The sequence below is a fragment of the Lepisosteus oculatus genome, chromosome 2, assembly GCF_040954835.1.
Source record: "Lepisosteus oculatus isolate fLepOcu1 chromosome 2, fLepOcu1.hap2, whole genome shotgun sequence".
NCBI classification, from domain to species: domain Eukaryota; kingdom Metazoa; phylum Chordata; class Actinopteri; order Semionotiformes; family Lepisosteidae; genus Lepisosteus; species Lepisosteus oculatus.
Genome location: NC_090697.1, coordinates 48,065,595 through 48,093,065, shown reverse-complemented (window position 1 = coordinate 48,093,065; position 27,471 = coordinate 48,065,595). Strand labels below are relative to the sequence as shown.

General features: G+C 39.1%; 1 protein-coding gene across 1 annotated transcript in view; it reads right to left on the bottom strand.

Annotated features, from left to right (window-relative positions):
- The window catches only part of mapre3b (microtubule-associated protein, RP/EB family, member 3b), a 90,754-nt gene extending 63,853 nt beyond the window's left edge, over positions 1-26,901 (bottom strand). The window contains exon 1 of the mRNA XM_015347918.2: positions 26,753-26,901. The gene's annotated coding sequence lies outside the window, so the exon portion shown is untranslated. The remainder of the gene's footprint in view (positions 1-26,752) is intronic.
- Between the last annotated feature and the right edge of the window lie 570 nt (positions 26,902-27,471).

Sequence of the window (27,471 nt, the reverse complement as noted above, 5' to 3'; positions counted from 1 at the left end):
TTTGTACAACCACAAAACATGAAATATGCTGTTTACAAAGTCTCTCGTGCTCTCCACCTGTGGTGTTCCCATAGCAATGTCTCAGTCTGTCAGTCTAGCACATACCAGGAGGTGCTGTAAATGAAAACAAAACTCAAGTGAGGCTCACCCTCCCTCCAGTTGTGTGCTGCTTGTGTTGCCTTTGGCCAGGTTCTGTACTGTCAGACAGAAGGTGCTTCCACAGTGCCTCACTTATATGTTTTCCCTATACTGTAGTTCCAAGTGTGCAGTATCTCAAGTCACAAACCACAGTGGGCCAACAGCCCTCTCTTCTGTTCAACTGCGACTTAAAACAAGATGTCACATCTTATAGAAAAGAGGCTTAAAGTGTTGATGCTGGAATTTGAGAAACAAAAATATTTATTAGAAAACTAAGTGATTTTCACACAGACAAAAAAACTAATACTAGAGTGAGGATATTTATTGCTTCTCTGTGTTAGGGGGCACAGCATAAAAAGCTTATGGATCATAAGAAAATAGAATCATCATAAGAAAATGCACTGCTTCACAGGATGAGAGTTTTTTTAATAATCTCTGTTTACATCTCATGAAAGGTGGAAAATAAAATCCTTATTTCAATTAACATAAAGTAAGACTTCTGAAGAACTAGAACCTCAGGCAGAAAAAAAAGAAGACATAAAACTCTACATTTGATTATTTATGTTTCAGAATGATGGATTGTTAGTCATTTTCACTGCCGTAATGACTTCAAGTAAGGCAACTCTAAGCTAGATTCGGCTACAGTTACATCTGGGAACATGAAGCTGAAACTCACTTTATATTAAACCTCTCCAGGACACAGACAGCTTAGCATCATTTAGGAAAGAGTACTGGAAACGCACAAAGCATCAGCTTAAATAGAGAACAATAATAAAAGTAACAGAAATAATAACATGGAGCAATTTTATTTAGGAGTGCCTTTCGAAAAACCTAAAGCAACGTACAGCAGAAAACATGTAATAAACCTATTTATTACCTATTTATACACAAATAGCATAGCACATTGGCCCAGTAAAAGAAAATTCCCACTTAAAGCTACAGTAAAAAAAGAGGTTTTTCAGTAACTTTTAACAATGTTGACAGTCACAGTGATGTGGATTTTGGCTGTTTGTTTCATAGAGCAGGTGTTGTGCACAAGAAGGCAGTATCAAAAAGGCATCAAACATAATCAAACAGGCAGGAAAATTATATCATATCCTTCCCACATCCTCAACTCTGAATATCAACTTCTTCCTTCTGGCAAACGTTTCAGGGTTCCCAAATGTCAGTCAAACAGATACAAACATTCCTTTTTTCCACTATCAATTAAAGCTGTCAATGCAAATGTCAAGGATAAACACAATTTTAACTCTTACAACCCACTTGAGTGCAAAATGTTTTGTGATATGTTTTAAATGTTACATGTTGTTATGTAATACACTGTACATGTGCAATAGAGTGATGTGCAATGTTTTTTTCTTATTTTTTGTAATAGCATAATGTGCAATGTTTTTCTTTTCTTCTTTTTTTTGTTTGCATTCTATTTAAATGTACAGGAGTGCTACTGTAGGTGTCCACAAAAAAATTATCTCAAGGCACAATAAAAATATTATCTTATCACCCAATATGTGGAGTTTCCTCTTCAGCAGAGAAAGAAGGACTGAACTGACAGATTAAGAGCTTGACTATGCTCACGCAGTAAGCCCTTATGATATCCTCGAGGTTTCCACTTGCAGCCTTATACAAAACAGGCTTTAAGCAAACTTCAACTTTTGCTGGGAGCCAAAGCAATTTACAGAGGGTAGAAGTTTTTCTACTACATACTTTTACTTAGCACACAACCCAATAAATTCTGAACATACTTAAGCTTAGCCAGTACCTTCATTGAGACCCTATTAAATAACTAATAATTAATCCTAGTTAAATGTACAAATGTTTCAACATCATACAGACAAAGCAAGGGTTTTAACTCACCAATGCTATGGAGGTGGAAGAAAGATAACTTTGTATGACATTCCTAATGTGTTTCAAAAGGGTCAAAAGTAACACCTGTAACAAACAGTTCTTTCCGGACCCTATGCGGACGACACAATCCGACAGAGTGGGGAAACACTAGGGAAACGTCATGCAGGAAAACGGGGCTGAAGACAGGGGGGCGTGTCCAAGGTGCGCTGGTGCACGGGGGACTTGTGGCCGAGGCGAACAATCCGAGAGAGTAGTCCTTTGGGAATATCCAAAACACAAGGGTAAGTCCAAAACCAGAAGATCCATCAGAACAAGAATTAAAAACCACGAAGGCCGGGTCGGAACCGGCGGACGGGGAACAGGAACGGGAACAGAGGTAAAAACCTGAACGGGACCAGGCGCTTCCAGGTCCCGGACTCGCACGATATGGAAATCAGATGCAGAGCCCGGATGAGCGTCAGCGCCTGGCTTTTAAGGTGGGCTGGGAATGGGAAACAGGTGCAGAGAATAAAGTCTTAAGTGAAAGGGCTGGAGCACCCTTAAGGAGGGGGAACTATAATCGTGACAACACCACAACTTCATCAATGGTTTGATTTCAACACTGCTGACAACAACACTATTGCCACCAACTCTGCAAAGCTGTCACTAGGGGTATATGAGCAAAACCTGTCCTTCTAGCTTAAGGACGTCCTGTTGCATCCCTGTCTGAATTTGAGACAGACAAGCACAGAAATGGCTAATGTAATTTGGTCTGCCATTATCTCTCGGTGTCATTAGTACAGGAGTGAAACCCAGGTCCATAATGGGGAATAATCTGACCAAGATATCAGATGTAAATACTACTGAGCAAAGGCAGCAGCTAAGAAACGTGTGCAGCACCCTGAGTAAAAGTGACAAAATAAGATTTAAAACAGACATGATTTATTAAATGGCTCCTAATAACCAGGCAGAAACCAAACGAAGAGAATACCATTAATGCCTAGATATTTGTCCATGCAACCATTGGTAAGGTCTTCTTTAATGTTACTGAAACCTTCATGTAAGCCCAAAGAAGAAGAATATTTGACCCCACATCACAGGCCATCAACAAATCATTATCTTAATAAGAATTGTTTCAGTGCTGCGTCTCTGTCCAAACCTTGACTGAAAATGTTCGTAATTCATTTGATGCAAGATGAGACTGTACTTGAGTTGCCACTGCCTGATCCAGAGATTTTGTGGGATGAAAATCTCGGTCCTCTAATTTCCTGTAAGTGCTTAAGAGTCCAACGCAGGTTTTTTAAGACATGTGTGACAGCAATGGACTTTACACCTAAGAATACCAGATTAGATGTAACAAAATAATTGGTGAGGTTATTAACAAATGGAAAAAGAACAGAATGCACTCAAAATTTATAACGCAATCAGCTGTGTTGGGTGTTATTGTAAAGAGGAACAAAACTATAAAGTAATACAAAATGACTTATGGAGAAAGTGGAGTTTTTGTGGTCTCTTCCACTATCAATCTATGGAACATCAAAGTCTACAGTTAGCAGGAGGAACTGTTAACAGGTAGTGGAACTGTCAGGTACAATAGGTCAACCCAGTGATCAGAAAATGCCCAGTTCAAAGATTTGTAGGTCACACCACAAGAACTGACTAACTTTAATAATGTATGTCCATGTTTATGTACAGTATATCAGCTCTGAAGCTGACATGCTGAGTAAAGCCCCAAAAAATTGTGAAGAAAATGACAGCTGCCAAGCAGCTGAGAGAATCATGTATATAGATAACTCCAAGAAGTAAAATAAATGTATCAGTTGGACAAAGTAAAGCTAGCAGCTCTGAAAAAGTATACAGAAACCTAGTGTGAGATCCTTTCATCTCATGAAAAAAAAACAAGCATTCAAAATATGTAACATTTTGCACAGGAATTAGATTTAGACCAGCATCGAAGTATTGACTGCTAAACCAACACCCAAAGCAGAGCAGCTAGATTTTTCAGTATAGCCATATTCAGTAGGAATAACCTCTTTTAGCAGCAGATACAGTAGTTAATTGGCAGGTACCATGTTTCAGTCAGACCAAAGAAATCCACTTTCTGATCAATGATAAACCCAACGAGAATCACAGCCTTCTTATTTAATGAAAGAGCAATTAAGAGAACAAATCTAGTAGACATCCTCAGTAAACATAGTTTAGATTTTGAGACAGCTCATGCTGCAGTTTTGGGAAAATGGCACAGAGACTCATTATCAATACCACGCCCATGAGGTGAACACCAACAGGATAAAATTGCACTAATATTGGAGTCAGAGGTATTATTATAGCCTAAACACCCCTGTTCTGATATGGGCGTCAACACAGAATTCCCAGACTATGCAAGTGATGATACAATATTCTCTTTTTAGTAACAAAGGAAGTGAAGGGTTATACACATACTGTAAATAGAAGTCTAACTAATCTCCAGACAGAATAAGAGATCATGATTATTGGACCAAATAACATGACAGTAAATGTAAAAAAAGAGTGATCAAAGGGTACAGAAGCAGTCCAGAGAAAAGCTATACTATCCTTTGAAAGGCTTTGAAGAACCTTGCATCTGCTGACACCATTTATTCCAGTCCACACAGTTACAGATTTTTATCACAGACATTAACATCATTACTTGTATTTGGGGTGCACTGCGATATGCACTGGGTATGCAGAGTTCTACAGAAAACTGCAAATAAGCTTAAACCTTTTAGGGTATTTTACATATTTTTTTATTCTTTTTGTGGTATTTTTCATTGTTTTTGTGATTCAACAGGCAACCCCTCAACGGGGAAGATGTTCCTAGGAGACAGAAAAAGACAGGAACTGGACATAAGCAGCCACAGCCAAACCAGAGTCAGCTGCAGTACGCAGCGCAACAGCAGAGAGGCAAACAGCGAGCCATGCCAGCAGACTGCAGCAGCAGCAGGAAAACAATCAAACAATGGAGCTGTACACAATATACAAGACGGTGAACAGTTAAACAAGCTGGCACATACTGTAGCAGTGGTATCAGCATCTAACAGCACACAGCACTGAGACAGATGGAAATCATAATCAGGGCTCTGGGACACTCTGGAACAGTGACCCATAGCAGGTCAAGACAGAATCAGGAAATCAGGCAGAAGCAGCAGAGATAAGGAAAAGAACAAGTCCCAGGCAACTACATGGGCCACTCTAGAACACGTAGCAAGTTCCCAGACAGAAAGAAATTGAACTAATTTGGAAGAGAAAAAAAGTAGCACAAAAAAAACTAAAAAGAGATAGCAACTAGTAAATGAAAACCAAAATCCACAGAAGAAGAACTAAAACAAACTGAATTAACCAAAAACAATATGGAGAGTTGGCAGTCGAGGGGCATCAGGGCACTCTCACAAACAGAAGGTACAGGAGAGTAATGCTGGAACATCAAGAGAGACTAGAATGGGACTACTTTTGGCCTTACAAGGTTGCAGTTATGCAAGTCTGATCACTGATAAGTGAAAACTGAGCTCAGAAAGTCAACTGCCTTGGTGTGGGGTCCTAGCGATCCATTTCAGGTGACCCACAGGGCTTTTCCTACATGAAATTAAGAATGAAAACAATGTACAGTAGTCTGAACTGTATTTAAATCATGGTGAAATAAAAAAGGGGTAAAGAACCAAGTCAGCAGTTCTGAAAAGAATGAATACAATATCATTACAATGGTTTTACAGTGCTACAGCTATCCATTGGAAACAAAACATCTTCCACTTCTTTACCCAGCAGAACAGTAAGCGCTGACATATATACGCATATTATGTTTAATGTACGTGTATATATCTGTAATTGTGATGAAGCAAACTGAGGCTTAAAGCCTCTTCTTTAAGAAGAGGAATTGTCCAAGTAAATTGGACATTTCTGACTCGATTGATTGGACTCCTGTGGAATTCCATTCCACAGGCAGAAAAGAGTTCAGCTGATTGGCCCTGTGCTTAATAGGACATTCCTCAGGACTAGCAACAGTCAGTACAGCAGCAATCAGATGCAGAGGGCAGTGAGCTATGCCTAAGCTCCTGCAGTTCAGGGAGGGAAAGAGTTTGAGGATTCCTGAATTGTAGAGATGTTAGATAGCATAGGAGTGTTTATTCACCTCCTGTGCTTTAACTTCTGCGGTCTTAAGCCCAGTCCATTCCAGGTTTGAGAAGCTGAAAAGAGATAATGAACACTTGCAAGGATTGCTAGGCGCTGGATTTAGTAATAGTTTCTACTACTTTCTAAGTCGTTTCTAAATAGATTTAATCTAGTAGTTTATCTAGCGTGTACAGTCTTTCTGGATTCATTTGAGTTCCCTATGGCCTTTATAGTGTCAACTGGATGACAGTGAGTCAAGTGAGCCAATAGTTCTTGGAGAAGACCATTTGCATTCCAGTAAAGGGAAGACCAGCCATGAAAGAGTGTGCCAGGGGTTGCAGGGAATGAACGGAAAGAGCTATATTTTGCAAGGGAGAGAGATGGAAAAAAAAGAGGAATCTGACAGCTCTTCTAGGGGAATGGAAGATTGAAGAGTGGTTCCATGTGAAGAAGAACTTAAGAGCTTTCACTGACTAATACCTTCTTGATGGATTGTTGTCTTTTTGGGGGACTGAGCAGACATCTCCAAAAGGGGACCACTGGCACATCATAGGAGCCTTGAGGGGTTCTGCACGCCAACAGGTGACTGAGCATATCTGGTGATATACTGGCTCAGTGTTACAGTTTGTGGCTCGGAGGTTGGGATTCACCACAAAAATATATTATAGAACCTAAAATATATTTTATATAAGTGTAAGGAAATATATATGTGTAAGGAATTATTATCATACAGACTATATACACTACACATTAAAAATGTGCTTAATGTATTATAATAAATATTGCCATTATTTGATGTGGGACAAATTATCTTGTGCAACCTGTCAGGATTAACCTAATAACTTAAAAATACATGGATTAGTTTTAATGAAAGAGAATTCAATTACACATTATATTAAGATAAGTCTATTATTAACATCTTCTTTAATTATTGCGTGTAGATTTTCATACCATTTCCAGAATACTTTCTTATTCCAGTATCCATGTTCAAATTCAATCTGCACACACAATGAGAGCTTGAAATGATAATAAAACCCTACAAATTATTGATTAAAATCAATGTGGTGATTTTAAATAAGAAATTAAAAAAACATTCAAATAAAATCTGTTTTCTACTTAAAATCAAAGACGTATTCACACTGAATTTATGAGTGAATACATTTTTAATTTAACAGAGGCTTTTGGTGATATCTGTAGAGATTTGTAAAAAATACTGAAAAGGATAACCTTTAAAGGACCATATAAAAGTTACAAGAAAAAGGGAAAATTGTCTTGCGCCATCCTCAATATTTTATTAAAACTGCCAAGCCTTTACATAATGATGTTTTTTTAAAAGATATTAGACTGCTGAACAAAGAAGATCAGGACATGGCACTCTTCAAATGGGTGTGTGATATGAATGCTACTGTACTTGTTCAAAAAAAAAACACTAGTGCAAAATTTGTATTACTCCTAACCATGCTGTCACTGCACCAATTAAGGAGCCGACTGATTAAAATTAATGATTCATTTACATGTGTTTAATCAAGAGAATAAAGACAAGCATGCACACAGAAGCTGGTGCCAGACGGATGTCTAGAACAATCAGTCTTGCATGTTAAAAAAAAAAATCTGAAGCAGAGTAACCCTCGAGGTTCCCACAGAAATCAGGAGCTGCAGATCTGTTTTTCCTCTAATATGGTCTTGAAATATACAAGAAGAACCCAAAATCTGAGAGGGAGTATTCTGTCCATCTAGTCAATTTGGATTTTTAAGCAACTAATTGATCTAAGAATGTCATCCAGACCTTTTTTAAAGGAAGTACCTCCAGGTCTATGTTTTAAATGCACTCCCTCAGTGTTTCCACTTGTAGAGTTGTAGTAGAGTAGCTTATTGCCATATGCACACGTACATTGGAATGCTTAATCGCACTGATCTCTCGGGACATACACAGTACAACAGACAACACCTCACAATGTAGACGGCTGGAACAATAAATATGTTGTGGAATAATGTTGTGGAATGTAAAAGTGAGACCAAAAAAAAGGTAGACTATGTAAAAAAGTGCATAGTGCAGATGTGTATTGAGGCCTTGCAGTTAGCTGTTGAGGATGTGTATTGCAGTGGGATAATAGCTGTTCTTGGGTCTAGTGGTCCTTGCTTTAACAGTGTGGTACCACTGGGGGAGAACAGTTTGTGGCCGGGATGGTTAGGGTCATGAATGATGGATTGGGCTTCACTGAGACAGCGGATGGTGTGGAGCTCACCGATTGATGGTAAATCACAGCCTATAATCCCCTGTGCTGTTGCCACAACCCTTTGTATTGCATCTCTCTAATGCATGGTAGTATTGCTGTACCACACAGTGAGGACACTGGTGAGGACACTTTCTATGGTGCTGCAGTTAAAGTTCATGGGGAACTGCCTCTCCAAACCGCATTTCTTTAAGCACTGTAGAAAATGCAAGCGCTGTTGTGCTTTTTTTCAGACTGGCTACAGTGTTGTGAGTCCAAGCCAGGTTGGTAAAGATCTGCAGGCCGAGGAACCTGAAGCAGCTGACAGTATCCACTGCTGTGCCATCGATGCTGACTGGGGCACGACTCTCTCTGGGTCTCCTGACGTTCACTATGAGTTCTTTTGTCTTGTTGACATTCAGGGCCAGAATGTTGTCTTCTGGTTCGTGTTTCACTATTGATTCTGAAAAGGTCCACTGGGTCGACTTTGTCAGTGCCTTTTTGCAAACATTTTGCAAACTTGAGTCAGGACCCCTCTTTGACTTCTCTGTCCAGTTTTTTAGTCTCTCAGTGTAGGACATTCCTTCAAGACCAGCCTCCTGAGCTGCATACTGTCACTAAAGAAGGATTTTGTGAAACCGAAAAGCACTTTCAACAAAAAATACTGTTCAGAAGTATTTATTGTCGGGTTTAGAGTGTTTGCAAACAGGAAGCCACATCTAGATGTAGACTACTGTGCTCGAGTATTTCACATCAGTACATACAAGTATGGCACTGTATGATTAACTGTGTGCACCACCAAGGAATTTATGGATATTGTCTCCAAAAATATAAATATTTGGAGTGCTTTTGGGAACTTCTGTCATTTACAATTTACGGCCACTGTTAGTGTTATTTTGGTTAAAGGAAATAAACTGTCTTAATACAATCCCCATTGACATATCCATAAAATGATATGGCTTTTCAATCAGCAGCATGTCCAAAGCCAAGCATGTGAATTATCTTTCAAATTCAGGTGCACTAGAAGCAGTCAATCAGAAGATCAGAAGAAACATAAGTGCTGCTCTTTGTGAAAAACGTGCAGGCAGGTATTTAACATCTTTCTGAGAAGGACTAACATTCTAGGAAATGCCTGAAAGTTGTCGTGAATTTCCATTCTGTTTTAAAGCAGAAAATCAATTTTTATTTGAAAAGAAATTAATTTTTATTTTCTCATTTCCTTTTTATTGTTTTTCATCTTTGTTTTTTTAATTAGATTTGTACTGTGTCTTTACATACATTATTATGCACATTAAAAGGCTATTTGGTTTCTTTTCTTCCAATTCACTAATTTGCATTTAAATTAACGAAAATGGAGACTAGTTTTTTAATATTTCTTTTAGTCTGACACTTGCATAATGGTTTTGTTTTTGTTTTGTTATGTGGTTATATAGGTATGAAATCTGATGCTCAAATCAAAGCAGTAATATTAATTTTTTCCCTGCAATCTCAAAAGCCAGCAGATACAAGGTAGTATTCTGTAAGTGTTCTGATTCGTACCCTAACCACAACACGCCTGCCATATAAACACTGACAAGAGGGTCATTGATGTGAGAAGATAACCTTAACCTTAGATAGGATTTAACATTTTGTTAAGAAATGTAATGCCCTTAATATTTTAAAAAATGAAAGCAGAAGAAGGCATATTCAGTTGTTGTCCTTCACTCCATTAGTACAGATGTTCTACAATCAAGACTTTCTAGTGAGTAGCCTATGTTGTACCAGTTACTTAAAGACCATCATGGCATTGTTTTCAAAAACTAATTTAATTTCTTTCAAATCCTAATTCATGTCATTCACAGAGTCTCAGACTAGCAAATTCAAGCATTAATTATGACATCCCAGCTCTTCAAACACATCACCCCCAGTATCTTCCTTTATACAGCTAGACAGCGACACTGTGACACACCTCCACTGTACAGCACCAACCACTTACAAGCTACAGTACTGTATGTTCTGAAACTGAACATTACAACCATCCATTCATCCATCTTCAGTATGCTTATCCTAGAGAGTGATATGACACCATGTATCACACAATGTTGGGTGAACACTGCTTGTGTTTGTGGTTGGGGGATCCCACATGCCTTATAACCCCATACAACATTCAACCATGTACAGATCACGTCTATGCTTTCCACCTCTGCCAGAATGCTGGAACACTTAAAAGTGGTACATTTAAGTTTAATCATTAAAAGGCTTTCCCAGTTTAAAGTGTGTTACAAAAACTATCAGGCTTTCTCTGTAAAGAACAAACAGGCTTTATTTTATTTTCTCTGCATTTCAACAGCTGATTTTATAGACCAGACATACTAAGGCAACAGACTGCACATAAACAGTCACTGATCCCCCTCCCCTTTATTAATAGGAAATTATTAACTTGGCTAGATCCAGCTGCAAGTAGAGACATGTACACTGCGGCCTCTTAAATTAAAAATTCATCAGACGCAAATCATCCTCTCAGAGGATGCCAAAAAAATCTGTAAACGTCCTGGGTCTGGGAGGAGATCTGCTGCCAAGGCTCTTAGTTCAGGGCTGCCCTTTGCTGATTCCACCAGTCGCCTCGCCTGGCTGGAGGTGTGCCAGCAATTCTTGCAGACAAAAAGGTCCTCTTTGAGCCACAAGTTTCAGATTGGCCGGGCAAGCCCTCCTACACACGGACTCTGGCATGAAGCTCTTTCTATAGCAGGGAAGACGAAGTGGAAAGCAAGCGGGGAGGGGCAGGGAGCCTTAATCAGTGTCAGAATGGCCTTCGCGGGTCCTCCTCTCACCGACTGAATCCAAGTGCAAGGCCCGGGTGATGCTACGTGAAGCGGATTTTTCCGTTAAGAATTCTAGTCAGATTACAGGAGGCGAGATGAAATCAGATTCCTCTCAATAGCCCTAAACAGGGAAGGCTTCTTTTTCCGCGCTACCATTGTTAGCACTACTGCTGCACAAGACCTAGGGCCCTGCAGTCAAAAAGTGCTTTCGCTGTGAAGTCCTACTTTTCTATCCAGCTTCATGTAGGTTTCTCCCAAAGCCATTTTAATTCCGTTTGATCGGCTACTCTATTCAGCGTTCGATCCTTGACAGACCTCGGTTTACGTGAGTAGCTCAAAATGGGATTTGTATTTTAATTAGTAAGCAGATAGGTGTGTTGATTGTTGGGAGTAGCATTGCTCCTTGGAATAATATACTACTGAGCTCGAGCCATGTGATATCATAAAAATGCCAAGTGCTAATGTTAGGTATAGGAGTTAAAAGTGAGAAAAATCAAAGGAACTGATTAAAAATCTGATTAAATAGTAATTTAATAGGAGATGATTTTTAAAAGGAGCAAGAACAGTGAATGACAATCATTCACTCTGCTGGAGTGACAAAGAACACCTGGTTGCTATCGTCATGATTGATAACAGCGTGTCTGCTATACAAGTTGACAAGAAAATTAGATATTCTGCTATAAAAGTAACTACTTATGCACAGAAACTAGGAAACCGTACCTGTGACAGATAGGCCAGGGAGAAGGTCAGCACACCAGCCCAAGACCATCACATCCAACTGATTTGTCAGTGTAGCCACTGCCAGGACTGAAGTAACAAGGAAGAAGCCCCCAACAGAATGACCGTAGCTCACCACCTGCAGCTCCCCAAGAGACAGATGCAGTGGCAGAGCAAGAGGTGAAGTGTTCTATTCATCGATGATAGTCATTTAGCTCTTGACAGACATGATGGAAGATGGGTGGGGACACCGTGGTGTGAATAATTACTCTTGACGGTTGTGTTGTTCAAGCCAACCAGTATAGTTGATATTAGATAGGGATAGTAGAAGGGTGAAGGGGGAGGGTGGGGGGGTGGGGTACCTTTGGTGTAGCTTTTGAGCAATCTTACTGCTCTGAGATAACCTGACATACTGTAGACCTGGATTCGACAGTTTTTCCATCCTGGCAAGTCAACTGAGGTTCTGCCATGGTCAGCTTTTTCACCTGACCCCGCACCCATCAGACCAACTGTGCCGTCAATTCACCCCGCGTCATCCGGAGACAACCACGGCCGGCCAGCCTTCGCCAGGCAGCTACAACTGCACAGGAACAGTGGTGGAGCATCCCTCAGCCGAGTATCCAGGGGGCAATCGGTAAGAATCCTAGGTTTCAGTGCTAAAAAATGTGAATTCATTGATACGAGGAAATTTTCCCAATTTAAAATAAGATAAATGACATCCCCCTCTCATTCTAATTGCAGGATATATTATGAATGAAAATCTCAGTGAGACCACCAAGATTTATTTTTGTATTTGGGATTTAAAGCATTTCAAGAGAATTGGTTTTCAAGGTTCTATAGCAAATAACAATCACAGGTATCATTGTTACTCTCCTTGTTACTCTCATAGTAACGGGACTCTCTAGCTGCGCAGTGGAGCAGTGGTTGGCGTTGGTGTCTCAAAGCACTGAGGCCCTGCTTTCAATGTCTGGGGTGCTATCTGTGTGGAATTTGCATGTTCTCCCCATGTTCGCATGGGTTTTCAGTCAGAAAATGGATGAATAGATGTGAAACTTTACTGCGATGTTGTGATTCTGCAAACAGCACAAAATACGAAACAGCTCCTGCCAAAAAAAAGTCTTAAAGGCTATGAGGCCATTCATTAAAAGCAGACGCGCCACTCCATTCCCACAGTAGCAACACAGCCCCAATCCACCCATATAAGAAAATAAGGGTTTATTAAATCACCAATGTGTGAATAGGCTTGGCGTGAGTGTTCAGCTCCTTACAAGATGTTTTTCATTAAAACAAATAATAAACATTGTGGCCAGTAATTGAAGATATTTAAAAATTAATGTTTTTATTGTGGAGCAAGCATATGCTACACACAGGCTGTGCTACAAACGAGCCAGCTTGTCGGCAGTCACACAACTGGAAACCAGCCTGACAGTGCAGAGAACTGCATGCTACCAACTACTAGATCCGTAAACTTCAAGGACCAGCACACAGACATGATAGCATCAATTACAGATAAAAGCAAGCAAATTAAATCATCGATATTCCAAAATGACTGTTATTTTTCACAATAATTTAGTAATAAACATTAAATGCTAAATAATATACACAATGGCAAACCGTGTTTTTCCACAGCAGATCACTGCTAAGTGAGTTAATACTGCCAGGATTGTGTTAATGCTCAGGTCAATAACTGACTTTGTAATCTCAATCAGTGTGTTACATGTCATACTAAAACTCCTCAAGATTTTCTGATCAGTATTATTGTTATTCCCTTTTCTGTGATTTTTTTATACCTATATTTATAATAGTGCAACTGATTTATTAGATCTAGATGTGTCATTTGAGCACCTGTATATATTCAGTTTGTGTAACAAAATAAACCGTATTCTACTGTGTTACTGTACTACTGTAATTGTCTCTCAGGAATAAAATGGTTTTAATTAATACAATTTCTAGGCTTCAATTACAAAAGATCAAATGATAAAAATATTAAAGTACTTGAATAACCAGTTTGGCTTCCACAATGTAACTCAATTTTTATTATATTATGCTAAAGAGTGCATTTGGCAATCTTATGGTGCAAAAAAAGAAAATCAAGCAGAAACAAAAAGGACAATGGCAGTGTGAAACTTCAGTAACAATATGTACGCATCATGAGACACCATAAACAAGTGCATTACTGTAGACAACCTAGAAACAAATGACTACTATGCTGTATAAGCTGCACATTGAAACTACAATGCTGACTCATTTTTTTCTATGGTGATGAACTAAGCATTGTTGACTTCTATAAGGTTCAACTTTCACTACTCAAACCCTTCTGTAAAGAAGATTACTCATACTGTAGGCCAGTCAACAGACACTCAAGACAGGGTTAATACCATAGACTGAAAAACTCCTAAAGTAGTGCCCACTAAAACAAGTGAAAAAACTGAGTAATTACTGAGCAATCAGGCTTACTTGTAATATATGTGAGGTTATGGAACACAAAAAAGTGGAAAAAGTAGATCACATATGAAATGATTAAAACTAAACTAGACAATCATATACTGTATATGGAATAGGACCTTGGGTTCTTCTTAGAGTTCTAAGAACAGGTAACAACAGTAACACACTGAGAATATGATAAGGTGTATTTAGATTTTCAGAACGCCTTTGATAAAGTACCCTATAAAGTACTAATTCTCAAATAGCAGGTGGTAGACATTCAAGGCAATGTGAGTGCCTGAATCAAAGTATAGAGGAAACTAAAAGAACTCAATCTTTGTTTTATAAATGAACAGAGACAACTTTGATGGTTACTGCTATATTCCATGACTTACCAGAAACCTAAATCTGGTATAGCCTACTGTATTTAATCTTCAATGCAATTTAGGGAAATAATAAAACAGGCCAAGAGGATGCATGTCTAGAATCCTGAAGAAACGCCCGGACATCATATACTGTATCTTCCAGGAGTTAATAATCACTAAAACATGTACTACCACTTGCAATAATGCATGGATGCTAAATACGTATGTCAAATGTATATTTAAAACAAACATAAACAAATGCTATAACTTTTACAATTGTTAAGTTGGTGAATAATTGTATCTGGGGTGGACGAAGCCAATATGCACATTAGCTACTGCATAAAGTACTGCATGATACAGTAAGCCAATACTGCGCTATAAACTTTGAGCATACTGGTAAGTGTTAATGATAAAAAGGTGTAAATCCCTTTAGTCTGTAAAACAGTCTATACTGTACATCTGCTACCAACTGGCAAATATGTTCTTAAATTAATTTTGACAAAACACAATGAATAGAACATCAAAAGAAACAGAATAAACAAATGTACAGACCTACCTTTCTCAAGTGGAAGAGTCAACAGCAAATAAGACTTTTATCACTACCCAGGTTACATTCTTGATGTTTTTTTAGGAATTGGTGTCAATTTATTTTCAATAGGAGCAGCCATACATTTCCTGCTATAAGGAAGGTCAGCAGATAATTATGACCTTTAAACACCATGGTCAAAGCCCTGGTTATATAATGCCAAAAAAAAGAAAAGCACATTCTCAATAACTATGATAATATCCTGTCTTAATAATATATTATGTAAATTCACTCTTAAGAATTGGACATCCTTGTACTTCCAGCACTTAACACGTAAAAAAAAAAACCTCACACGCTTCTTTGAAATTGAAATCTCTCACAACAACAGAAATCTTTGAAACAGCTGAGATGCAGGACTGCTGCCACATGTCAAATTGACAGCAAGCCCTGTAAGAACACACAGACAAGCTTGTTGTGTCCAAGCCTTTCTTGCACATTTATAGTATGCTTAGGAGGTTGTTTTTTTAAGCTAAAAACAGAACGTTACTTGCTGCCAAAACTGCTACAGTGATGACTGGAACAGCACAAATAATATTCCGGTTGCTTTTGCAAACTTCAGCTTTCTGTTAAGCTAATTAAAACTAGACTCATTCAGGCATGTACACATTGCTGACAGGAGAAATATTGGAGTCTTAAGATAAAAAGACGAGTGCTTAAAGCAACCAGCAGAGATAGTGGAGAGAAGCTCTACCGATTGAGGACGTGTTGAGTTTTAACCAGGAGAGACATCAGAGCTGGCTCACTCCAGCAAACTAGCTCACAGCAAGCTGCCTGAAGTGAGTTACAAGTATTGTATGGGTCAGGAGATCCATTCTCAAGGCTGCTCACTTCAGTTTGGCGCCTACAAGGAATGCAGAACTCCTATTTGGGCTTGAAAAGGTGAGGAAGAGGAAAATCAGAGCTGACGTACCTTATTGTGTAAAAAAATTTTTTTCCGGTGGTAACAGGCTGTCATCTGACACTGGGAGTAAATCTTGTGTTCATATTCCCTTCTGCTCAAATTGAAGGCAAACAATTTTGAAATGGGAGAGAAATAATTACACACTAAGCTCTAAAAAGCTAACTGTATCTGGACCACCTGATGTAACTAGGACTTTAACCCACCAATTTCTGGATTATGGTGATGTTTTAGAGCTATTTTTCAATGCTCAGTCTTATCTATAAATCAGTTCTTTTATGATTAAGCCACAGCCTGGTTTAATCCTTTGGCATACAGTAACCCAAGTTAAGAACTGAATCAAAGTGTACAAAGAGCTCAGTGGTTGATGAGGAACACTAGTATTCAGCACGTACAGTACAAGATACTATACTCCAAAGATACTCCAAAGCAATCTGCATGTATGATAACTTGCAGGGGTAAATGAGAATGTATAAAATACAAACAAATCTCTCTTGTATAAATGGAATATGAGCTGACCAGCAGCTGACGAAACACAAATTAGTTAATATGCCAAATATGTTGTTTTCAAACATTCACACAGTGTCTAGTTAAAAATTCACATACGTGTGGAACTCCCATTGAGTTGAAAAATATAAATTTTATATTCATCCTCGTTCTCATCGACCCAAACAGCCAACAAATCCTCGTAATATAACCTAACAAAACAGGGCTTCATCCTGAGGGTCCAAAACTTCTACTTTACAGTACTAATCCCCATCCCCATGCTAGAAGAGCACTGATGTGAATCGACAGCTCTATATGACTGGACTTAAGGTGGACATAGAGTTGCCTAAGCTGTCCCCCATATTAAGCAGAAAAAGCAATAAACCAATGTCCTGCCTAGTAAAAAAGAACAGCTAATGCAATCATTTGCAGTCAATATGACAGACCTCCACTTTCAAAGTATTTTTTACCCCAGGATTATGAAAAAATAGCCCTTCAGTTTTAAGGACATGAAAATAAAAGGTGTACAGTGTCAGAAAAGGTTTCTGCACAAAAAAAAATAGTCACTAACTAAGCAAATGGTAAATCATGAATATTTATGAATACTAAAAATTAAATAGCTTACTCTTCCATGCAGGACTGAATATAACCCCCCAAAAATGCAATGAGGGTAATAGATAACTTCAGCTCTTAGAATAAATAAATCTGTAAGTGCAAGACCATTTTCAGTGGCCTGATAGCTTTTAATGTGTGTCAAATGCCCTTATGCTGAGGCATTTTAATATAATATATACAAACATATGGGTTGAGAAAATGTATCAAAATTATGATGACATCCGTTATTAAAACTTCTTTTTTCTTTTCAACTCATTGTCTACATTAGGGGTGACTGGTACTGTACATGAGTGTACCACCATAGGGTTTAACAAAAAGGAGACAATGTATGAAGTGTTTCTAATCGAAACACTTAAGAGTCCTCAGTACCAATGTGCCCTCTAATTTTTAATGACCCAAATTTCAAGTTTTTTTCCCCAGTGACAAAAACAGGTGCACACTAAATTGATTGTATGTAAAATTGTAAACCTGAAATTATTTGTTGTTAATATAGTCATTCTCATAGAAGCACAGAGATCCAAAAGACCAGGACAGCGATGCAATGAGCCCAGTCAAAGAGACTGAGTGTCGAGCGAGCATGAGCACTGAGGTACGAGACTATGAGAGCATAGATATCGATTATCGAGTAGCAATAATAATGCACACAGCCAAACTGGGCCTCTCGCAGCCAGTCTCATGTGGTCAATTTAGCATTTTTCAATTTACGACCATGTTTGTTTTATTATTATCATATATTGGGGGAATTTAATTTTTTGTGCGCAGTTCAATTTCCTATGTGTGCTGATTTCATAACCTGTGTGCACGCACACAGCTTAGAGGGAGCATTGCTCAGTACAAGCTCTGTACAGTATCAGTGGTGTTAGTTTTGAGATGTTGACTTGGCAAGGCCAGACAGAGACCTTTACTTCACACAAGGGCAACAGAGTAGACAAGGTTGAATAGAGACTCCACACCACTTCCTCCTCAGGAACTCTGCACACTAATTAAGGTCTTCTTGCACATTAATTTAAATAAGGCAATGTAATTAATTATATATATATATGTGTGTGCGTGTGTTTATATTCACACTCTCTGTAGTATAGCATGAGTTTTGAACTGCCTCAATGTAAAAAAATAAATGCATACTGAGTCTAGCTGCAGAACAAACCAGAAAATTCCTTACTTAAAAAAGCAATAATTCCAAAAGAAAATCTTCCTAAGGTATTGCCTGCCTACCTGTGCTACGTATACAATCAGCCAGGGCACTGGAATTTGACTGGGTGGTGGAAAACAGAACAGTACAAAGCTACCAGCATGTCAATACTAATTAATTACAGTGTGTGAAAAAATTATCCAAGACCAGGTTTTGTCGGACTCCTTGTCTTTTTTAAAATATTTACTGAAGTTTCAGACACAAAACTGAATGTAATCAATAAATCAGAGTGGGCTTCTAATCTTGAAAAATTACTGTGTACAGAGGCTATTTAGGCATTTCATATCATATCTCTTGACACTCAGGGGAATTTAACTTACTGTATACATTTACCAACTAATCTTTTCAATCCTCCCCACTACCTTAACTTAATGCAGAAGGCCTGGGACATAGTGTGAGTCTCACACAGTATCAATTACCAACCTGATTTCTAAAATTCTTCAGTATCCCATGATACTGTATGATGGCTCATCAACTTTTGTCCACACATTGTTCAGTTGATGAAGCCAACAGAACAACCTTTTTGAAAAACCCTGCTGCAAATGTTTCACCTGTTGCATTCCATACTTAAAAAGGATGCAACAGCCTTCTAGGAAAAACAAAGAAAATGGCTGAAATCTATTTCAATCCCCCAGAAGATACGTAATTACGTAATGTATAATTGACAAACAAAGCCTTTTGGATGAAAAAAAAAACAAAAGGACATCTATAGACAAAAACACTGAAAATATAAGAAACTAACAATTAAAAGGTGGAGTTCATGGTGTGAGTTCTTCAATTTAAGTGTATCATATATGTGTTTAGCAAAGCCATGAAAAGAAGCTATTGGTATTTTTTAACAGGACCCCCTCAGATGATACACTATATAATTAAAGGAAGAGATGTAGAAATTAGAAATACATAAGAATTCCTACATCTGCACAGACTAGGGTTCTTCCTCTGTCCTCATAGCAGTCTGAATAATGAAGCTGCCGTAGTTCTTAAAGTTTTCTGAAGCACCCCTGGGCCTTATTAAAGAGTCAAAAAGAACTAGCAGCATGGGGCTATTGCAGGGCTTTGTAAGGAGGGTGACATGCTCTTTAGATGGAGACATCAAAGAAGGCTTCATCTACAAATGATGTCAGCTCGCCAAATACCTTGCGGCCAAGATCCAGAGGCTCGAGATTGCTGGTCTCTGCAGATATACAGATCTGAAAAAATTGGACGAACAGCTCTGACAGCTTGTTCTAAGCAAGGGAGTGTCAACTACACACTAATGGAAGAGAAAGAAAGTGACCGTGGGCTACAACAGGGTTGGGAAGGGTGTGCACTTCCACCAGGAGCAGAAACGTATGGATTCCTGTGCCTACTGGATATGGATCTGGGCACTGATAGTCTGGAAAGACCGAGGGTCCCCAAGAGTGCAGCTCCCCATTAAAAAGGTAGTAAATTCCTAGAGGTGTGAACAGCATGGCCTGCAGAGAAATAAGGAATCTCGTGGTGTGTTGCTGCCCACCCAGAAACAATGGATAGGCTGTGGATCCAGTTGTCATGGTCCTTGTTGGAACACACGACATACAGTAGGAAAGTGTAGGCTGCCGTCTGTAAGACACATGTAAGGAATTTAGCGTTACAATTTATGAAAAGCAGAACATCTGCTGTGGTGTTCTGAGGAATACTACCACTCTGATGTGTAAAACAGAATACCAAGATTAAGCACGTTACTAAAACACTGGGGCAGTGAAAGGGGTTTACATTAGGAAGCATTGCGGCTCCTTAAAAATGAGATCTGGAACTACACTTTATAGGCTTTCAAACCACAACGGTGCTAGTGATGAGGAAAAGCATATGTTCAGATTATTAAAAGTGGGAATCCAGGGAAATTAAGGATTATTTAAACTAGGGAACTGCAGAGCAACAAGCGAACAACACGCCAAATCTGGTAGGATCAAGGAAGCTTTCGAGTGCTTCACTAAGTCCTCATTTAGAATATAAAGTTCAGATTTGGCGAACATAACAAAAAAGAATATTACAGCCTTAGAAACAGTTCTAAAATGAGCAACGGAAATACATCCTGAACTCAGATGACTGACATACGTTAACAAGCTGAAGCAGCTAGAAAAAAGGAAGACTGATCTAAACATCAAGAAGAGATGCGAACAGATTCACTCCAGAGGACTATTTTACACTATTTTACACTATTTACTCGGTAATGAAACAGGGACATGTGATCACAATTGACAACTGAAAGGAAATTCATTTGGGATGGAGAAATAGAAAGATGTCTTAACATGAAGAGCTTTGTCTCAGACAGGGCTCCCACCCAGGTGGTTGAGGTCCAAAAACGACATGACACAATTTTAGACTTATTTACTTTAGCTACTAAACTTCAAACAAGGTAGGGAGTCTGAGTGGCTTTCCTCTCCTTTGTAGCCATTCTTATCCTTGAGATAAACTAAAAGCAGATCACACTGACACAGAACCTGTGCCTTCGCCAGCATCAATACCCCTCCTCCTTAAATTACCTCATTAATAAAGTAGCCATTGCTCAATGGCTCTCTTTCACTTCTGCACAAGATAACAGAGAAAACATTACTTAAAATTACCAAGAACAAGTAGTGGAGTGTACCGTTCAGCATACTGAAACAGATACTGGTGCGTTTGGCAAGGGAAGATACCACTTGGTCTCATCACAGTTAAAGAGTGACAAGTCTTTGAAAAGCTAAAGACTGGATAATCTCCGGAAAAAAATAACTCATCTAAAACTGAATTAAGAAGATGTTCAAAAAATGACCGTTAGATCACGAAGCAGCACGCCAGATAGATTTCAATGGTAAATGAAATTGCTACAACAATTAGAAACGCAAGAAGTTGCTTCTATAATTGTTTCCATCTGTTGAAAATGGGATTCAAGCACTGGCTGGCTTTTAAAAAAAAAAGGGAGTTGCCAATTGTTTTCTATCCAACACCCACCTTATCAGAAATCACCCATGCAAGCAGTCCTCCGACATGCCCACCTGCCACATACATTCATAATTTGACAAGCTGCATGTGCAGGGAGGAACAGAAGGCTGGTCACCAACATCACTGCAAGACAGCAAGCGTGACTGAGGCCCAGGAGTTACTCGTGCACAGCAAGAGCAGGAAACCAAGCCCACACCACCCTCTCACCCACAGCTGATGGTGTCCTGTATCCCAGGTCATATCAACACCAGGTATAAACCAGTGACATCAGGACTATAGCACTTACCCTGGGAGCCTACAAGGGCCTTTACTCGTTCATACACTTGAGAATTCCTTAGATTATAGCTTATTTTAAAAAAGAAATATTTGTCCTGGTGTAGTAAATCCACACGACACACACTAACTACTTTTGGAACAAAATAAGACCTATGATATATAGACAGCTACCGCATCCAGAAGGTTAGGTTTGCATGTTTCAAAACAGTGCCACTTTATCATTTCATTGATATTTTTTTTATTTGACTAGAGAAGACCTAGAAGACCTGATTCAGTGGACTTCCTCGCAATCAAGAGCGAAACACAAACGACAACACAGGGAGAAACTACCGAAGGTGCTTTCCAACTAAGAAGGGGTGGCACTTCTACACACAAAGGGTGGTGCTGTTGTTGAAGCCAATAGACTTTTTTAATCAAACAGCTACTGGTAACCAAGCAAGATAGATGGGCTGAATGAACTCTCCCCATTTGGAAACTGTCTTGTGGTGTTAAATATACAATATCCGTCCATTATCTAATCACTTCATCCAGTACAGGGTCACAGGGGGAGCCAGAGCCTATCCTGACAAGCAACAAGTACAAGGTGGGATAAACAGGGTGGAACCAGTCCATTGCAGGGCACACACAGGTACAAACATACACACCCTCATACCAGCGCCAATTTTCCCAAAAGCCAATTAACCTACAGTACCAGTATGTCATTGGACTGTGAGCAGAAACCGAAGCATGAAGGAGAAATCCTTGTGAATACAGGGAGAACATGCAAACTCCACACAGATAGCACCGCGGTCCAGAATTGAACTCGATGCCGCAGTGCAGTAAAACAACAGTTAACCCCTGCACCACTGTACCATCACTTTGCCTTCTAAATATTATCTTATTAAATTAGATGACAAGTCCAGTTAACAAGATGTTTTAAGATAAATACAGTACAATGACCTTTATTCCTATACTAAATGCCTTTAAAACATTAAATTTAAAAACCAATGTTCATGTCTGGTACATGTAGTTACTGAAGGTATGTCTGCATTACAGATCCACAAAAGCTAAGCTACTGAAGGAATTAAAGCTGAATTTCTACAGACATCTGTTCTGATTATTGTTTAAAATCTTAAAATGATTTGTGTGCTTGACCCTTCTTCAATACAAAATATTTCAGTAAAATGAAAACGAAACCATATTTTTTCTGATCATTTTCAAACATCATGGATAAGGATCAAAACTAGATCTTTTTTTAATGTCCTTATTGAGCTATGTATTTTGGCATTTATTCCCATTTCTTTATGATCTGGGAATCAGTTCAAACAGGTTTAAGTGTTTGATCTTTAGATTTAATTGCAAGATAGTAAGTGTGGTGACTGCTTACTGTTCCACAGTAGTACAGCACACATTCAGCCTCAAGGTACAGTACATCAGCATTAAGAAAGGCCCTTATGAATTCCCTGAGAAAGGTCTTGTAGTCAATATGTTTACTTTTGTAACTAAAGCAAAAAGAGTGATCCTTTTTAAAATATCATGAATTATCGCACCGCCACACTATTTCAAAAAGTGTGTATTAATAATGTAAAAACACGAGATTGAAATCAATGACTGCATCGCAATATCCACAGCATCAATTTCCTACTGTATGCATGTTGTTCCATGTTGCCGTTGCCTCAATTAACATGCTGATAAACGAACTTCAGTAGCTAGGTTACAGCTTCAGCAGTCGTACAGTACATATTAAGATGTTTCACCAAAATTTTTACCATAGAATATATTGATAAGAGTTATTAGTACGCACTACATCAAAATGTTAAATATTAGCTTAACATATGCCATCTTTTATAGTTGTGCAAAAGTGAAACATCTCTTTCCTGATAAATGAACATGTTTTCCTCTTAGGTGCTTTTATAACTCCCTAAATGGATAAATCATTTCTCTTTCCAGTACCAAAACTAGAGTGGAATTTAAGCTTTGTAGCCTTTTGATTTACGCAAGCCAGCAACATGTTTATACATTACATGGACAACTCGAGCTAACTGTACCAAGGAATCCTGGGAATTCGTTTTACTGGGTCAGGGGAGGAAATCCCCCACCTGCTCAGTGGCTTGTGTGTCTTATGTCTGACCAGTCAATGGACGAGCATGATCATCTGATGTTTTTTTTTTTATCATTGCATTACACAGGTGGGTAGAGCCAGGGCATTATGTACCATAAAACTCTTTCCTCTTAGTACAGGTCAACACTTGCACAGACAGACAAAGGGTTGTTCTCGGGAACCTCAGTGCATCAGACTGAGGGTTCATCCCCATACAGTACCAGACTGTCTGTCCGTCGTCAGTTGTAAGCAGTGATGGTCGTATTTCACCTCACAGTGACTGACCGTCACGCTTTGCTGTGACTTGCAAAGATTCGATGCAAATACCTGCACTGGTGAGGCTCACACACAGCCATTAACGACCAACGTCTAAGAATTTTGAAAACATGAGCTGTTAGAAAAAAACAAGAGAGTGCAAAGTGGGGAAAGTCTGGTAGCTCCTGTGCTGCCTGTCACCTGTCAGACACTATGTTTGAGCAGATTGGTTTCTATGGTTTTGGATGGTTCCTATGGACACCAGTAAATGCCTTCCCACACCAAGCCACGCCAAGCTATGTTTGGGCGCAGGTCACACACTTTTGTCCCCCACACAATCTTCCTTTCTGTTGTCTCGAAGCATACAGGAACTGCAAGAGCAGATGAAGATAACCTCCCTGTTGGTGCGGGATATCCAACAACTTGGAAATGTCTTGCTGATGTCTGCTGCTGCAACTGGCCATTACTGTATCCAGCCCCTTTCAAAGTCCACTGATTCTCCCCACGACGAGTCTGTTGTATTCTTTGTTTCAAATCTGTTTTATCGTGAAGCAAGGTTTTACACATTAGACATGCTGCAAGGTTTTATACAATCAATCAGTGAGCTTCAATATTCTGTAAGGTAAAATAAAGCGACTGAAGAACAAAAACAAATTCAAATAAGCAATTATCGTAATGGAGATACAGTAGACGTAATTATTGTAATGGAGTATTCTTTTACATTGAGGTACAGAAAAATAATTAGATACATAAAAACCTAACCTGCCGACCTCGATGCCAACTGTTCTATCCCCCTCCCCCAGAAGTGCTGCCTATTGTTTAAAATACAACTTTTGTGTATTTGTGTATTTAAGTACGTCTGTCGTATTCTGTAAAGTAGTATGCATCTACTTTATGTCTAGTCTTTCCTTTTCGTCTCTCATTCTTTTTACAGATCAAGTGTCACTAATATTTTGTTCAGAGTCCGATAATGGTTCTTCAAAAGCAAGCGCAACAGAAAACAGAATACAAAGTGTCGAGAGACCGTTCATGTCTTAGAAGCTGTCCACTTAATTTGCTTTAAGAAAGGATAAAAAGAATGGACATGCAACAAATAGTTGAACTCTTCTTTTTACATCGGCGTGAAAAAGATAACTGAAAACTAGCTTATATTGTGTCTGGTTTAGATGACTGGCATTTTTAAAGGTCCGTTCTTCTAATGAAATATTAATGATTTCGAAATCAATAAAGTTGTGTGCGTCTACTCTTCCACAAGAAAATGTCAGGGTAAGCAAAAAAATAATAAAAAAAACACACAAGTGTACATCTATGTGTATTTAAGGTATTTCGTCCCTTATACGGGGACTTGCGATTGTTTTGCGATTGTTAAGCGATCGCAGTTGTCGCAAATTGATCGCAAATGATCGCATTCATCAACATTTCTATGGAGTCAATAATTATCACAAACATTCCTAGGTTATCTGTATGATAACTGGAGTTTTGAATTGGTCTTAGTGACACATACAGTACTGTATCGTACGAAGACAGGGCCAAGAATAACTTTTAAAGGGATAATTTTACACTAAAGAACAGCATCACGCTTTTGGCAGTTGCGGAGTCGAACAGTGTGACATTTTGACATTATGCTTATGGTCAGAGGAAACTATATTCACGCGCAACGCAACATCTAAATGTACCGATGTCCAAACAGAGACAGAGAGCCATGCCATTATCATGCATTACCTGGTTTCAGCTCTTATCTGTCAAAGCGCTCCTTAACTGCACGATAAAGCTCTGCAATCTTGGGCAGTGACCCGTAAAACCTAAACACTGATCCGCATAGCAGGGAAACCACCAGCATGGGCAGTGCTACTGCGATAGCTAAGCTTGGATCTGAATAAGAAAAGTTGATTCAGACGGTATGAAAATGAAGAGTTACCAGCCGCGTGTTTGTCTTCATTATCTAGTGTGCTCTCACTTAAATCTGCAGCAGTCCTCCTCGCTCCTTTGAGGAAAAAAATCAAAGATGCTTCTTAATAGCGTCAAAAGTCGCGCTGGTTTTCAAGGAGCGGGGGCGCACACAGGCACTTGTGCATTTTGTTCAATATGGGCAGTTTAAATCGACCATACAAAATAAACCACTAAATATACAAGCTGTAAAATTAACTGACATTCCAACACTTATTGCAAGAAAGGCGATTACGAGAATACAATATATTTTGTATTATATAGTTCATATAGTTCAGTGCAAACACATTTTTCTCAATTACAAATCAATCTCATGGCATGTCGCTAATGGATGTGATCGGTGTATGTAAAAAATGATCATTAACAGAGGTACGGTAAGCGATAGATCTTCTTAGTCCAAGTTATTCTGCTCTCACATTTCAATTCCAGACATCTTCTATTCACAGGCCTCTGCAATATCATCAGATCCCTGAGTCACATTAACCTTTACCCATGTGTTAAAAACTACATCAGATTCTTTTATTAGGGCACACAAACAACCAGCCTGTTATTACAATTTCACACCAACCCCCATTGTAACAGAAAACAATTCACCTGCGCACAGCTCTGAAAAAATAATTTAGCTTGATTCTTCTGCAATCGACCCCCTCTACAGGCCCCTGTGGAAATCTCACACAGTACTGTAAGTAACATTTTCATTGAATGGGAAAGACGGGCAAAGAGGAAAAAAGCTGTCGCTACTGTAACAAGAACTATCCCGCTTGCTAACCTGTAACTGTAACCCCGCTTCAGACAAAACTGTCAATACGAACAGGACACCTTAAAAGCCATTTTTGACTGTTTCTGACGTGGGTTTCTTTTACTCACTGCGTGTTTAAGGATCCCTTTTTCGTCGGCTCTTATATTCCTTATGCGTACGCCTGACAGTCGCCTCTGCCGTTGCTGGCTCTAGCGCTGTAGTATTGGTGCTGTAGTAACAGGCCGCCCCCACCGTCGCCGCTCCGTCTCCAACCAGCCCCAACTCTGCGTTTGAAGCGCAACACGCCTGCGCGGTTGGGGAGCAACCTGGCAATGAGATATACACCGACGCAACGGCAAGCCAGGGTACGCCATGCTGGCTCAAGATGCCTTTAGCTATACCGAGTGCCGCTAAGCACATCGGAGCCACAATGGCGTCAGTTTCCTAATAGCACATTTGCAAAAAAAGTCGTTGCTACTGCATCCATGTGTCATCATGGTAACCTCAATGCAGCACTACACTGGACACACACACACAACAGACACGCTGTTATTATTGTACTAGGGGTGTAGCAGAGTTTGTAGGAGGTCTGTCTGTTAGGAAAAGCCTGCTGAGGTAGGAATCCTGTATCACAGAAAGGCGGAGATAATGATGTTCTGAAAACGTTTTTGTCTTATGACACGGAAACCATATTTTAGCAGGAAATTCAGATAAGCTGTTGAAAACAAACGAGTCAGATTCAAATTTCATTCTGATAAAAAAAACTTAGAATTATTAATCATCTAGGGATAGTGACATTTTAAAATCCCCCAAAATAGTACAAAATACCAAGTTTTCCCTTATCCAT